The 17,553-nt window shown below is 31.2% G+C and overlaps 1 protein-coding gene across 1 annotated transcript in view; it reads right to left on the bottom strand.

The window, feature by feature from the left end:
• LOC139529038 (immunoglobulin superfamily member 11-like) overlaps positions 1 to 17,553 on the bottom strand; it is a 238,474-nt gene that overhangs the window by 162,611 nt on the left and 58,310 nt on the right. The window lies entirely within an intron of this gene.

The raw sequence follows: 17,553 nt of genomic DNA, 5'->3' as shown, positions 1-17,553 counted from the left end.
AAGACAGTTGGACAGTTGGACGGGATGACATCTTACTTGACTATAATGTCAATGAATTCCATAAAAGTTCCTGTACTTCAAGCATATTCTAACATGTCTAAGACGAGACGACATAACAAGCATTTTTATTTTACTAAGAATGATTTTGAATATTTTTGTTTTGCTAGTTGAAATGTAAGAACACTTTTTCAGTTGTTTTTCCAATCATGTTTTATTCCCTAAATTATTGTCTGGTAAATTATTGTCAGAATCTTGGCAGTAAATATTATTTTTGGAAATGCTATGTTGGTCTTTAGTGCATTCAGATATTTTAAACAGTTTGTTAGATGTAGATGTATAATGCTTGGATATCCAACATGCTCCTCCTAATTTAACAAAGTCACAAACTTCACTGTAAACATTTGTCTGATAAACCATCACTGGGAGCTGACATGTTACCCAAGGGAGATAAGTCAATGAAAGAGCATAAAAGATGGACTCCCAGGTTTCAGACAATTTATTGAATTTTGCACTTGCAGTACAAAAACGTCTTATTTCATTTTTAAGACAAATTGATTTTACTTTTTTAAATGATTTTATAAGCCATATTAGTACCAATTGTGTTTAGAATTTAATTAAATTCAAAATTAAAATGTGTCAATTCCAGACTAAAATCACCATTCTTCCAAGGCATAAAAGAGGGACGAAAGATACCAAAGGGACAGTCAAACTCATAAATCTAAAACAAACTGACAACGCCATGGCTAAAAATGAAAAAGACAAACAGAAAAACAATAGTACACATGACACAACATAGAAAACTTAAGAATAAACAACACGAACCCCTCCAAAAACTAGGGGTGATCTCAGGTGCTCCGGAAGGGTAAGCAGATCCTGCTCCAGATGTGGCACCCGTCGTGTTGCTTATGTGATTACAAATCCGGTAAATAGTCATTTGCCAAGCTTAATATTTTGTTTTAATATCAAAAATACACCATAAATAAAACCGACATAAGTTGCAAACACCTCCGGAATGGGTCTTGCAAGTTAGAAGCAAGTAAAAACCATGAAAATTCATGTATGAAAAATCCAGCCTTTGCGTCCGTGTTCCTGGCAATGTGCCAAATTGTTTAAATTTTCATTTGTATTGACCATAACATTGTAAAATGAATGGATTCCAGCTGACATTACTCTAAAAACTCAACTACCCCATTTAATGTGCTTCTGGGTAATTCTTAAAAGGCATTAAGATTGGATTTTTCCTTGGTTTTATAATGAATTTACATCATTATGCAAATGAGGTTGTTACTTAAAATAGATACGATTCTGCCGAAAATTCAGTGGCCATTTTTTTTATTTTATGTCAAGTTGTGATTGTCGATTTGGACGATTTTCTAAATATTGCATGGTTTTCTGGCGGATTGCCTCTTAATGAGATTGTGAAGTCAATCTTTAGATTGAGCATGGGGAATAATAGTGTGAAGCGTAGAATAACCAAAGGTCTGAATGTCGAATATCTTGATAATCCAGCTATGTATAGTTCTTTAAATGGAGTTTTGTTTTCAAACTTGTGTAAGTTATTTCAAAATCAATCAAAAACACAACAAATGTACCAGTCATACTACATGTATATAGATAAAACCAATAGTAATATATTGCTGTTCAAACATAAGTTTTCTTAGAAAGGTTTTTTTCCAATTTCTTGTCTTGCTTATAAATAGCTGTTGGCAATTGTACAGTACTATTAATGCTTGTGTTCAAGGTTACAAGTTTAACACAAGCTGTGATGACAGACAATCAATGGATAAGTAAGTATGAGAGTCTTAACCTAATGCAATCAATTTTGTTTGTTATTTGATTTGAATGTAGCAAGCCAGGTATAGTATTTGTACGAAGTGATTTTCAAAACCCAATGAGCTTTTTGATATTGGTATTTATCTATTTTGCTTGAGTGTCATTGTCTTCTTACTTTTACAAATTCATCTTTTTTTCAAGCACAGGCAATACGTTCTTCAATGTATGCACGTTTAGTACGTAAACACTATTTTTGCTTTCACTGAAATCCCATATAACAAAATAGATATATTAAAAACAATTAAACGTTTGAATATACTTCTAGCTTTCCAGTGATCATATTGTATTTGAATCTTGGATCACCGGATGCTTCGTTCGCATCTTCCTTTAAATCATGTTCTACATCTGCATGTTCAGAATTTGATGAAGTTGCTTGAATAATTTTCAATCTATATTTCAGCTTTGTATGTTCGTTAACTTCGGAATATATGACAGATGCCTCCGGCAATCTAAAAATAAATTTGAATGTAGTATGCGTTGCGTGAGTTAACCATTAATTTCGATCAAAGACATAATCATCAACATTTTATAAATAAAACAAAAAAAATTTTAGATTCAATATTCATTTGTAAGACAAATAGCTTCAGAATCTGATATTTTCAAGATGTCTGATAACTTGATTAAAGGGGTACAACATCACCAAAATAAATGTCATTACAAATACAGAGGTTTACAATTCAACACGGTAATTATATGTTTGAATATCGTTTTATTGGTAATAGTAACGGTTTTGAATTCAGTAAATTGAAATCAAACTAAATATCATTTGTATATACATATTCATAGTCAAAACTTGTAACTTGGCATTGCACAAGGTCGTTTTTTTTCTCCTGACTGTGTATGACGAGTACTCTAAGATCTGTAGTTAGTGTTTTGTTGCATCGGGTATGCATCATCACTTTGTAACGTCCACACTGGTTTTTTTTTCTATCTGATTTCTTTTCACCTGTGTTTTTTTTATATTTTGGTCTTTTGCTGTTCTGTTACAACACTATCCTAGGATACGGGAAGAGTTAGACAACTGCTAAAATGTTTAACCATGTGACATTATGTATGTGACTGTTTTAAATCACGAGTCCTTAATTCAGTGGTTGTCGTTTGCTGCTGCATATCATATTTAGTTTTCGTTCACTATTGTGTACATACATCAGGCCGTTTTTTTTTTCGTAGTTTCATAGTTTTACATTTTTTCATAGTTTTACATTTGTCACTATGTAGGGACTTTTATAGCTGACTATGTGGTATGGGCTTTGATCATTGTTGGGCGCCGTACGGTGACTTTGGGTTGTTACTTTCTGTGGCATTTGTGGAGAGTTGTTTGATTTGTTATCATACCACATCTTCTTATTGCTCTATTTGTGTTGCTCCGTCTTAGTTGTTTCTATGTTGTGTTTTGTATGTTTTGGTCATTTTTTTGCTGTTTTTGTCATGGCGTTGTCTCATAGTTCTCGAATAATAAGTGTGATTGTCCCTTTGGTATCGCTTGCTTTCCTACCGATACATTATATAATACATATATTTTTTAACACCTACAAAATAAGGGAGCAATTACAAAAGGAGCAATAAAGAACCCTCACCATTCATCGGATGCTGGTAGATATTACACGTGCAACAAACAAATTTAACAGAAAAAAACATACGATAGAATGACTGTCATTCTGTGAACTTATCTTTCTTGTTTTTTCCACATTTTTAATTCTTTCCTTTTTTTCTTTTTTGTTTGATAAAGAATAGTGATAACGTAGCAAACACATATTTTTTGTCTATCCATATTTCTATTATTCGACCCTGCCAAATGTTACAAGTTGCAGTCCCGGGTTAGGAGCTTGAAATTCAGGGATTGTCGTTTGGTTCTGTTTATTAGTTCTTTTTTATTTTCATTCATTCTTTTTAATTGTTTAGCATTTGTCATTCGTGTTCTGTTGGTGCTTGCTTTGCGATATGATTCTTGCCCATTGTATAAGGCTATACTGTGAGCTATAGTTGATAAATTTTACGTCATGTGTTCTTTTCATGAGAGTTCTTTCCTTGCATGGAAATCAAACAACATCTAACTTTTAAAGTATTTGAATGCTTTTAAGTTGATCATATTTGTAGGCTTTCGATCCATACGCTTGACTTGGATACCGGTGTAGGAGCACGTCATTGAGTTTTCGACATCGAGTTTTCGACATCGAGTTTTCGAGGCGTCCGAACTCAAAATACAAAGTCTTCGTGTACATGTAAATGCCGTTACGGTTTGAATTACGGCACACTAACATTGCGTCTCATTCATATCATGTCAATCCATTTGGTGAAATCATTTTCTTTGTATTGCAATCTTGTTTGCTCTTACTTCTATATTCCAATTTGTACCTGTTGCTGTGTGATCGATACTATGTTAGCTATTTTAAAATTGAATCATCAACAATATTTACCTACTACTCTTCCCTTTTTCACTTTTACAGTTATGCTTCCTGACACCAAACAATATCATAGACATGACGAATACACATATCACAGGAATTACCAAGGCTGCATATTCTAAAAATCAACGATAGGGAATAAAAAAAATCATATATATTAAAAAATGTTGTAATACATTCATATTTCTCATTGCTTTCGTTTAACATTGTACTTTAGGGTCAACTAAATCAATTATATTTTTTTTCAGATAATTCAAAACCTCTAAAATGAGAAACTATAACGAATTATTTAATACTTTTAATAATGGATATTTGATATTGAATTTTTGAGATTTTAGAATATAAGAATAGGTAAAAAATGTAACCAAAAAAAAAACGCAACTGGAAAACAATTAAGATTGGTGAGTGGGTTTGTAACAAAAGTTAAACTATGTGGTGAACAGATACTGCTCCAAGTGATTTAAAAAATAATTAATATATAAACTTTTTTTATGGCTGCTCAATTCATCACAAATATAAACAAAAAGTGTGCAAACGTTAAACTAAAACCTATGACATTGTGCTCTGCCTAATAATTATGTGGCCGTAAAATGTATACACTGCTGCACTACGTGGCCTTCAATACATTTACTTGTTGAAATTACATACATTTTGCAAATATAAATGGAAACATTTAACCTTTATTGCTGCCCTAGTAGAAACTATATAGGTAAGTGGGAACATATAATACAGCAGATATCTCAAATATAGTTGGTCGTCTAATGGTACAACATGCCTTTTTTTCTCTACAAGCAATGTTTTTTTCTATGTTAACTTTTCAATAATTTATGTTTTCCTTTGATTACAGGCCTTTCATACATGTCATAATAGTGCTACTGCTATATACTTCCTGTGTATTTGATACGTGTACTAGTTAATTATACCAAAAACATGGTAAAAAAGGGTTTTCTTTTATTTGTCGGTGTCTTTTGTCACTGCAGTGCAACTAGATTGTTTAATATTTCAACATCTCACACAAGTGGATATATAATATAATATACTTAAAATTGTAAATTAAACTGCCGTAAAATGATACTAATTACTTGCAACGTATTTACACAATTTTATCAAATAGAGGCGGAAGATATCAAAATAATAATTAAAGACACCGCCAACGCAATGAATAATAACATAACATTGCTTCCAATCAAATAATTTTTATAAAAAAAATATATCAATATTTTTCGTTAGCTTAAACTTGTATCAATAAGTAACTGCTTTCAATAGTGTTCAGAAAATAGTGAAAATGGATATAAGAACACTGCCAGTGTCATATGAAAATGAACCTTCGCACTGTTTGGTTTATAACAAATGTTTAAATGAGTCAAAACAACTCTTGGACCCATTATTTATATTTGGTACGATATGTTGTCCTATTTGTACGTGAACATTCGAGATTGGAAATTTGACATTTATCAAAATCTTTACCTTAACTGAATCAAGTAATATTTTCGAAGGATTTTGAAGCTTTAAAAATTTACTTAAAGTCAAAAATGAATTATTTATATACCTCAATACAAAGTGGGTTTACTAGGACAATTGATATGACGCTGGTGGTTGATTTTTTAGAAAAGAAATACACATTACCTGCTGAAGTCTTTAATTCTGATTCTGTTGATGACCACAATTCGTCGACTGTATAAGAAACATAATAAAAATATGAAATTCTTGAACATATAGTATCATTTAATCATCAATACACCTTTGAGATTCATGCCAGCATTACGAAAGAAAGAAGAAACAACGATATACGATACAGTTCTGTTAAGACTCGATTTTTTTGTATGTATTAAATGATATTACTTTGTAAATGTGTAGAAGTCCCACAACAAGATGATGGTTGTTGACACGTTATCGTCAAAAAATGTTGATACATGTGAACATGAATTGCATTCCCCTATATATTCATTTAGATGGTGGAATTTGTATAAATATACTTTATGTTTTAGATACAGTAATCAAAGGAGTTAGATTTTTGTTATTTATGACTCTGAAGATATGGTTATATCATTGAGTTTTATAATTATACAATTGAATATATGTTCGTCAATTCCATTATTCCTTATACTTTCTAAAAGCGATGCTAAAAAAAAAATACCTTAGATTAACGTGCCAATTATACTTAGGTCCCTTATGGACATGCAGAATATTAAATGTTTTGGGTTTCATATACTTGGTTTCAAACGTTCCTGATAAAGACTTCGGATACATTCACTTTTCACATGTATAGCACTTGGCCGCTTCCTCTGCTAGTGGCCTATAAGTCCCCGGTGATATCATCAGCTCAGTAGTCAGTTCATCGGAATTGGCAAGATTTAAAACAACCCCTCTTAACTAACATGTATCATGTGTATATATATTATCTATAAATCAGTTTCAACTCCATCAAGTACATTTGACCTGTTTTTACTATCATTTTAAGTTTGATTTGAAAAAAATGCCTGTACTAAGTCAGGAATATGACAGTTCTTGTCCATTCGTTTTTTATGTGTTTTGTCATTTGATTTTGCCATGTGATGATTGACTTTCCGATTTGATTTTCCTCTGAGTTCAGTACTTTTGTGATTTAATTTTTCATCATAAAGAACGTCTCTTCTTCCTGTACTTATATCATATATATATAGCTTTAGGTATTCACAAAGACAGTAACCCTGAAAAACACTTCAATATTATTATGAAGCTCTGAAAGATGACCAACTCACTTATGTCAATCTTCATTGAATAATTTGCATTGTATTCAATATCATCTATAGTGTTATACGCTTCACAGATATACACGCCACTGTTGTTTTGTACAACATCTTCAATAATATAGAGATAAGTTGATGAAAGTATACTTCTTGTGTTATCCTGTCTGAACCATTTGTAGTTTGGTTTAGGATTTCCATCTCCTTTGCATGTCAAATTTATCGTGGGTGTATTTTTATCATACTGTGCCTTGTTTGGCTGTTTGATAATAACAATATGTCTAACAGGATCTGCAAGTTAATATGTTACAAGATACCAAATGAAAAAATGTTGAAACGTTACAAAACTTAAAAAAGAAAATGTCATACGTTATTGCGGTTGTAAATTGAAAGATGAATTAAATTAATTATTTATAACATAATACCATAAAATTAAATTCATTGTTTTAAGCCGCAGAAAGAATAAGAGCAAATTATGTCATATATTGAAAAGATGTACTTTGAAAAGATGTACTTTGAAAAGACGTCTGGTTGAAATAATGATATATCAATAAGATGTGTCAAAGACGATCGATTTCGAGGTAAAAAACTTTTAAAAATAACAAATTAATTTATTTGATATATATTTTCTCACTATTATGTTATCCTATTATTAGGTGTGCAAGTACATTGTCAATAAAAAAAAATGTATTAACAAACAAAAACAAACTCCAAGGTAAAGTCCGGATTTTATAGCTAGCTTAACCTCCTACTGCATGACAACTGTTAATAATTTTGTTAGATACTGAAAATAATGAGTAAACAGCACAAACAGTCACTATTGGATAATAGAACATTAATTGGTAAAACTATGCAAACAAACGTAACAGACATATGAATACATTGTAACTGACGTAAAGATTCAAATCTGACAGAAGCAAACAAAATAACTGTTGGAGTTGATAGTTCACACATTTTATTTAAAGATAGTAATTGAATAATGATCCCCCTGTCATACTCTCTCTCTCTCTCTCTCTCTCTCTCTCTCTCTCTCTCTCTCTCTCTCTCTCTCTCTCTCTGCTCTCTCTCTCTCTCTCTCTCTCTCTTTATTCATATATGCTTTTAACACTGTGACATTTGACCTTTAATTATCACCTAGTTAAACTTATTTAGCTAAACGCTTGTTTTGATGCATTGTTCGTCGTCAAAGATCGCACAAGTTTGCTTTTAGTTATATTGTTGTTCATGTCTTCGGATTTGTTTAAATATTATTTTAATTTCTTTATCGCTTTAGTAGTTCTATGTCAATCTTAAATAACTAATGGAATTGCAACATTCTTTTTAAAACGTTTTAAATTTACTGACTATAATATGCGTTATTTGTTCCATTTGAGTTGAAAATTAAATACCCTAAGTGGTATAGATAAAAAATAATATTCTTATACTTACAGAAAACATTAAGGGGCTTCGTTTCTACAAACATTCCAATCATACTAGCTTGTGATTCTTCAAAACATCGGACTTTTGCTTTGAAATGATCTGCTGTAATATCAACTGTCAGGTTGCTCGTGCCTCTAAAGGAACATATGTCTGGTATCTGATCAATAACGACCGTAGTTTCATTTGAGTAGGATATGGGCTCTCCTTGTTGTGGAATTATCTGCCATACAAATCTTCCTGGAGGCTTTCCAATGTTTCCCGTACAAGTAAACTGGATTGTGTCTCCTTCACGGAAACTTGAAACAAATTTTTCAGTAGACCACAACGGAGTTAGAGTTACTGTATGAGTAAACATGGTATACAATGATGACTTGTTATTTTGCTTGGTACCGAGATAAATGTTGTCTTGATTGTTTGGGAAATTTGCAGAACCATTGTTTTGTTTCTCTATTCTAATTGATGCAATCACGACATAAGAAATACTATCAGGCATTGAAAAAAAGGCTGAAATATATATAAAAAAAACTGAAAGAATGTTTGTAAAAACATTTATTCTTAAAACAGAATATGTTTTGTTCCATAAGTGTAGCTTTCTTGTTGATACAATTTACAGATCAAACACCTTTGGCATAATACACAGTTTAAAGTTAATGAATATCTGATATGGTAATAAATAATTTAATGATATAAGGAAGATTCTGCGATTTACGTGTTGAAATATACTATTATAATATTTATTTATTTGTTTCGCTGTGATGAGTGCGTAGCGTAGCATTTGAGCGATTATTTAAACAATGGAATATAAGCGGAAGGATCGGCTAGCCATAAAACCTGGTTCAATTAACTATTTTTCTAAAATGTACTGTACCAAGTCAGGAATATGGCAGATCAAATAGTCCGTTTCAATGCACGTGGCCGTTTCTTATTGTTGCTCGTTAGAGTTTCTTTTGTTCCGTTGCTTTCATTTTATAGTACTACTTTTCCCTTTATTGATATACTTGACACTATTTATCTAAAGTATGATTTATGTTTTCATTAAAATGTTTCAATATGGAAGTAAGGGAAGACGGTTAAAAGAATTAAAAACTTTAAAAACATGAAACGAGTAGGGTAATTTTTTAAAATACATAAAACATAACAAACTCCAATGGAAGTTGTTAAAGTACATATTCTATTTATTTTCTAACTTCATCTCTTAGATTCAATAACACAGTTATTTCGAAATGCATTTTTTTAAGACATGGATGGAAAGTAAAGAAATCCTACCTGCGCTTTCTTGATAATATTTAAACCGTGTGGTATGCTACTTTCAGCACAAATCATATTTAAATTATAGAAATCTTTGTCAGCTTTAACTCCAAATATAGAAAATTTTATATTGTAAAGTTTCAAAGTATATCATCAATTCTTCATTAATTTTATATTATGTCATCTTAATGTTACATTTCACCTGGCTATAAAAGGGGAGGTTTGGCATGCCACAAAACCAGGTTCAACCCGCCATTTTTTTCTTTAAAAATGTCCTGTACCAAGTCAGGAATATGGCCATTGTTATATTATAGTTCGTTTCTGTATGTGTTACATTTTAACGTTGCGTCGTTTGTTTTCTCTTATTTTTTAGTGTGAATTCACATTGCGATAAGACGCGTCACGGTACTTGTCTATCCCAAATTCATGTATTTGGTTTTGATGTTATATTTGTTATTCTCGTGGGATTTTGTCTGGTGCTTGGTCCGTTTCTGTGTGTGTTACATTGTAGTGTTGTGTCGTTGTTCTCCTCTTATATTTAATGCGTTTCCCTCAGTTTTAGTTTGTTACCCCGATTTTGTTTTTTGTCCATGTATTTATGAGTTTGAACATCGGTATACTACTGATGCCTTTATTTATATATAGCAATTTGTATGATACATTTTACACAAACGAAATCAATTGTAGTTCTGTTTTCGCTTACATGTGTGTAATATTGGTGGAATTAGTAATCAGCAATAGAGAATTTCAATAAGGAATTTGAAAATAAAATAGATATTATACATCTTAAAAAAAAAAACATATTTCTGGCAGATTTCGTTATTCATATTCACTTTTTATTTGGTTACCATATTGTCGTTAAAACTGCGTATTGACTGCAAATTTGAAGGACATATATATATTTTAAAATCCTCATGTCGAGATCTGGTTATCATTTTATATATAAGCATAGGCTACACCAAAAAAAAACAACATTTTGCTACGCAGGTCTTTTAGGTAAAGCTTTACTCATAATTATTTTGTTCGAAAATGATGCGGTGAGTTGTTACTTTTGATTGAATGTGTCAATCGTAATTTAATTATACATTATACTGAAGACATAATTGACCGTATCAAACTTACCTGTTTATTTATTAATAATAAAATATTATATGAAAGTCTTGAGTAATACTTCCGTAATTCAGGGACCAAATAATTGATATATGTGTCATTTGAATTCATGTGTTTGGTTTAAGGGGGTAGACCTGGTATATGGGAGACAACTCTTACACATGTATTGAAAGTCATTAGTGCCATTTTATGAGCATAACATGGTATTTAGAATTTAGAGTATGGCTTATACTGATTAGTCGATATGTGCGCCCGTTATTTTTTATTATTAGACAAAAGGTAAAATACAAATTATTCCGTAGCCCTAAAGGCACTGATATGACTTTTCAACGCTAGAACAAGACACGTATTGTGGAAGGCAAAATTGACAGGCATGGGAGATAAGTACAAAATACGCTAAGAAAAGCAACCCAAACCTACATTTTTTGGACCAAAAAAAATGCCATAATAACTTTTCTTTGATTCTAGCAAGGTTTCGTTAAAAAAATCAACCTTCTAAAGTCTGTATCTCGAAAACGGTTACTATTTTCGCCTATAGGGAAATCAATTGTTTATTTCAATCTATACAGCATCGACATTTCTTTATCGTAGTGCTAAAAAAGTGTTAAAAACAGTCATTTTATCTGACATTTGATGTGAAACCGTATTTTTTGGTGCCAAATGAAACATTAGTTATCTAGTTTTTAAGCTATAGTCTGTTTCATATTTGTATTGCATTTTACCTTATAAACAAGGGTTGGCTGCACTTTTGATTTACTGTTGAACGCATATGTCATTTTCTTAAGTCCTCCTGGTTTGTTCGAAAAGAGCAAGTACACGTCTAGACTTTGTGAATGTAAATCGATTTTTAAACATGACAATCTCGACCCAAGCGCTGGTATCGAAATACAAAATTCAGCGAAAATGTACGGAAATGATCCCCTTCGAACATTGAAATGTTCACACGAATAACAAATTAAAAGAATAAGAATACGCATGCCATTTTGTAGTAAACAAACAGTTATCGATGTTACCACACAAATAATTACACAAATTACATATTTTGAAATGCTATAGTCTGTTTCAAAAATGCACTTTTATACGAAAATGATTTCATTTAAAACTTTTGTTCAAAATTAACCTTAGTGGTTACATATTTGATTGGTTTTGGTATCAATATAATCAGTACTTGATGACATATAAAGATTCATTGGAGAAAGTGTGCATTATTTTCAGTCCCTTTTTAGCAGTACCGCATTTACTACAAAAAACAGATTCACCTCCGATAAAAAATTGTGAAATTTCAGAGAGTAATGCCAGAACGTTTTGAAAATTATTCATTTGTGGCATATATATTTGTGCATCTAACGCACTATGAATTGCACGATACAAGAAAGTATTAAATATCGTATAGGTTACAATACATCATTAGATTTTATGGGCGCAGTTATTTTATGTGCATAACATGGTATTCAAAAAAAGAGTATGACTAATCCTGATTGGTCGATATATGCACCCGTTATTCTTTTTATCATTAGAGACTTCGGGCACTCTGCTTTATACAAAGGGCAAAATAAAAATTATCCCATAGCCCAAAAGGCACTGAGGTGACTTTTCAACGCTAAGACAAGACACGTGTTTTTAAGGGCAAAATTGATAGGCATGGGAGATAAGTACAAAAAATGCTAAGAAAATCAACGCGAACATCTATTTTTGGGACTTAAAAATACTGCCCTATAATAACTTTTCTTTGACTCTAGCAAGGTTTCGTTAAAAAAATCAACTTTCTAAAGTCTGTATCTCAAAAAAGGCTACCATTGTCCCCTATCAGAAAATTAATTGTTTATTTCAATCTGATAGTGTGTGCTATTGATGACAGGGGCAATTTGTAGTATGGGGAGAGAAACCAATACATAGTTGTGATAAAAAAAATTGTCGATTCGTTCCAAGGATACTCGTCCCCTACTGAATATTACTGTTTTTCCTTATAAAATTAATTGCAATTATTATTGGGACAGTACTACTTTGACTATAACACATTAAAAGAATGCGAAGAATACTGTAAGGGAAACATGAATTTTGTCTCAAAATTCTACTTATTTGTGTGCCTTATTAGCCAACTTGTAGACAAATTTTGAAAATTTCAAGCGGTCAAATTCGATAAAATTTTGTGATTTTAATGATTTATAACCAATAAATGTGTAAACAATTTTTTGCTGGAATTAAACGACAACTTTTTTTTCTGGCTAAATTTGAAAAAAAAATGTGTTATCTGAGCTGGCAAGACTTTTTTTACATTCAGGCTATTTGTATTACCATGATGTTCTTTTATGCAATTTAACAGTCAGGGGTATTTCTAATGACAACATGTGCAAAAACACCCAAAGATTTTTACCAACTAGAGTTTTCTACCGTTTTTCAGGGTACCCCAAAACTGGTTATATTCAATGTACACAAAATATAAAATGAAAAAATGAATTTCCATAAAACTTTGGCAGATGATGCATGGACCCCTACCTTTTCAATGATGTACATATAAGAAAAATTAAACGAGAGGAAAAGTTTGGTGTTACCAAGGCCTACCCACTTAAATTTAAAAAAAAACAAGCACTAAAAAAACTCAATCAAATCGAATAGAGTGTATATGGCTTCTTTTAAGAACTGATATTTATGTAATTAATGTTGTAGAATTATTTCTCATGAAAGTCATTCAATGAATCACTGTATCTTTTAAAAACTCTCTTATTCTTAATATAACATTAATGAATTTTAATCTAAAATTATCAAATCTGTCGTATGAAAATATATCTTTGACACAATTTATCTTGATGAATATATTTTGTTTCTGTTTACTTTTTTAAATCATTATTGCATGTATTTGATTGATTGTTTTTGTACGTACTGACTGACTAACAAAAAAAAAACTCTTTAAACTTATAAAAATGATCGGAATTAAACTTCAGAATATCAAAGTATCAACGTATCATTTTAAAATTGATACATTAAAAGAGAAAATTACTTGCCTTTTACCAATATCCTGGTTGTTTCTGATTCATCTATTAAAACAACACCAAAATCGTTAACGTAGTTGAAGGTACAGATGTAATCCTTTTCATCTTCACATTTAAGGTTATTAAACCTCAACGTCGCTGTAGTGGATACTTTTGTTAAATTTGTCAATGTCACTCTTCCTACAAGATAATTTCCTGAGGGAGGAAGCATTGCCACTCCTTCAGGTGGAAATACTGCAACAGGTTCATTCTTTAGGAAAATCCCATTTTTGTTTCTTGCAATGATGGCTACATTAAGAAAAATTTGGTTGTTATCTTTGATAAAAGAGCATGTTAAATACGTGTCATTTTTGCCAACAAGTCCAGTGATGTTTTGATTGATGGAAATGTTCACAGCCAGTATATCTGAAATAATGACAAATAAATGTTAAGCGGAACCTTGACTCTACAGGACATTTTAAGTATTAGAATACCTCCTTATGACCTGCTTTGTCTTAATTCAAAATTCGTTTAAGGTTAAGCATAATTTATTAATGTAGTATTTCATAAATTCCAAACACGGACATTATTTTATCTTTGAGTGTTTAAGATGATATTTAGTTCATAAAATCATCCAATTCATTATATATCTACTTGTTTAAATGTCCTCTCAATGACAAATCGCTGTTACAAATATGTTCATTATAAATTAGAAGAAAAGGAAGGCGCTTATGAAAGAAGACATTTTGTTATACTATATAACTCATTAATTAAGTTTTATCGTTTGGTTTCATCTTTTGGTCTGATTGTACACATACTTGTGATAATGGCGTATCATTAGCAATCATACCACATCTTCTTTTTTAATCATATACAGCAATACAAATAAGTCAAAAGAAAAATATGTAGTACTTATATGGTTAATTTGATACACATAAAACGGATCACGTGGGTTAATGTAGTACATATCATTTGGGGTGTCACTCTATATGGAATAGCAATTCTATTTTGATACATGTTTAGGAAATATGAATAGTAAGCTGATTTCGCTCGAGGAGAAAAATATATACTATTTATTTATTTATTTATTTCACAGTTTGAATGGCAATTGATAAATAAAACTCACCCTTCACTAGTAAAGGAACACATTCCAATTGGATGCCTTTTGTCTTTTTGGTTGCATACATATAACATGTCCATATAAAGGTCTTTCCACTTTTATGTGGAAAGACCTATTGTAATGTTTCGCAATATGTCGCTTATATATTTCTTATATTGTATCGTACAGTTTATGCGCTTTTAAATTTCAACCTGCTAAGACGAACAATTTTCTCCCTATTCACTGTTTAGCAAGTGAGTGCATCTCCTTCGTAACAAAAAAAAAGATATCGACACAATTCTTTTTATAAATTGTTCGTTACATCCACGTGAATTTTGGCTCATTTGGATCGAAGCAATTAGATGAAATTTTATAGGAGTTATCTACCTTTACAAACTTAATTTTCAACTTCGTACTTTATTTCACTTTTTTAACTTTTTTGGATTCGAGCGTCACTGGTGAGTCTTTTGTAGACGAAACACGCGTCTTGCGTATATACTAAATTTAGTCCTGGTATCTATGATGAGTTTATTTGTCGGTATGTTTTATTAACTTATAAACCGTTAACCTTATAACCCTGGAATGTTTTTTTCCCTTAGTCCTAACTTTGAAAACGAGGTCAAGGTCAAGTTCTAAATTTTGACTTTTTCTTGTTTTTGCATTTTCTCCAACACTTTAAAAGATATGTATAAGAGAACAAGTGCAAAATGATTGCTATATGGTAATAAAATATGTTACATTTGGTCTGGTACCATCTTATGACATCTTATAGGAGTGAAATGTCTGATTATAAGGTTATTTGAATACAACTTCAACTTGGTTCATTGTAAAGCCATAAAATCTTTAACAAAAGGTTAGGTGACAAATGACCTTGAAAAAAGACAACCGGAAGTGACCTTGAGAAAACCAGAAGTACATATTTTTGCACTTTTATCATGTAAAAATTCTCGGAATCCATATATTTTGTAATATAGATACATAAACTTATCACTCAAGACTAGAAAAAAAATTTAATAAACTAGAAGTGGCCAATTATTTCCCGTTGTAAACATAAAAGTATATATAGAGACTATATATTTTGTAATTAGAGTGAAATAAGCTATAATTTTTGAGACCGGAATTAATATTTCCTTAACCGGATGTAGCACATTTTCTCCCTTAGTTCACTTTAAAGTATGACAAAACCATTTATTTATTGCATCAGTTTGGCAAAACTAGCTTCTTTTTAAAATTTCTTTGATGTGGAAAGACCTCTGAACAATTGACTTTTCTTTTTTTCTTTATATTTAGACTTCAGTACTGAGGTTTTTGACCAACTTACCACTTCATTATCTGCTTATATTTAAAGGAAGACCCTCCTGCGATTTCAATTTAAATGTTCACCAATATGATGTTTTTTATTAAACTTAGTGATGAAAAACTCACTTAAATAAAAATGATCAATAAATAGCTTTTAACACATACAAAGGTTGGCCAGTTCTTTCTCATTGAAACATGTAAAAGGACGGAAACTGGTTAAATTGTGTATTTTGTTGAATTGTCAGGTCACAATAACAAAAAAACATTACACCAGTGCGAGGATTTCGATTTGGTCAAATAATAAGGATAATTTGTCTGTAAACATATTGAATAATGGTTTAAAATTGTATGATAAGGGAAGATCATTATCCAAATGAAAAATGTACAACTTGATAAATATGATGAGTTAGGTTTGAAAAAAGATAAATAATCTTTTGTACAGAATACATAAAGTTTCTAACTGTATCATTTTCATTGTAAGTAAATAACAGTCGAGATCAAATACCTTGTCTATTTAAATCAATTACAATGAAAGTGAACCAACGCCTAGTGAGTCTGTAGTACGGTTGAGTCCATAAAGTGGATACCCGAGGGTATGCAGGGTCGTAATGATAAAAAAAAACATAAAATGTAGAGAGTCTTATAACAACAACACTTTAGGGACTGCTGCAGAAATTTATTGATCGACATGTTTCGGTGCCTAGAGCACCGTCATCAGGATAAAAACAATACATAAAATCATTCTGAAGTACAAAATCGGGTTGTTAAAATTTAAACGTCACAATGTTACAATGGTAAGTAACGTTATTAATAGCAACTGAAAGTGAAAGTGAAAGTTCATTGTAAGTATGTAAATAAACTATAAAAAGAAATTAAAATAAAATGTTTTTGTTGTGAAAATGTTTGTTAAAATTATTCTGCCAACATGTGTTTGTCCTCTTGCATCGTGGAAAGAATAATACAATAAGTTGTCAGGCTGTGTATAGACTGTATAGGTTGTTTGGTCTGAATGTTCCGTTAACTTTCTTCCCAAAAATAGACGACATTTTATCAGCAATTCCGTACCATTTCGACTGGCTTCCCTTGGCCAGAGGGACTGCTTCCAATCGCGTCAGGAATGCTGTAACATGTTTCGGTCGCCGAGAGTAAAGGACAAAGTATAAATATCACTAGTCTATATTGAATTTTAACTATGTGTTCGCTCATCAAGATATCGGGAATGACCAGTAATCTGTAGAAGTGGTTGTATCTCGAGGGTTGTGTGTTTGATTAACATATTTTCGGGAGCATCAGATTGAATTTGAAGAATACGAAATCGGGTGCATTTAATTTCAAATGAATTCTGTTAAAGAGAAATAATTTCCTATCACTGTTCTTTTCCTCCTTAAGGCTCGTTTTGGGTAAAGATGGTCCGTTATTATCTATTTCTTTTCTTGTGGTTGATG

The sequence above is a fragment of the Mytilus edulis genome, chromosome 6 (assembly GCF_963676685.1).
Source record: "Mytilus edulis chromosome 6, xbMytEdul2.2, whole genome shotgun sequence".
Taxonomy (NCBI): Eukaryota; Metazoa; Mollusca; class Bivalvia; order Mytilida; family Mytilidae; genus Mytilus; species Mytilus edulis.
This window is presented reverse-complemented; position numbering and strand designations above follow the sequence as displayed.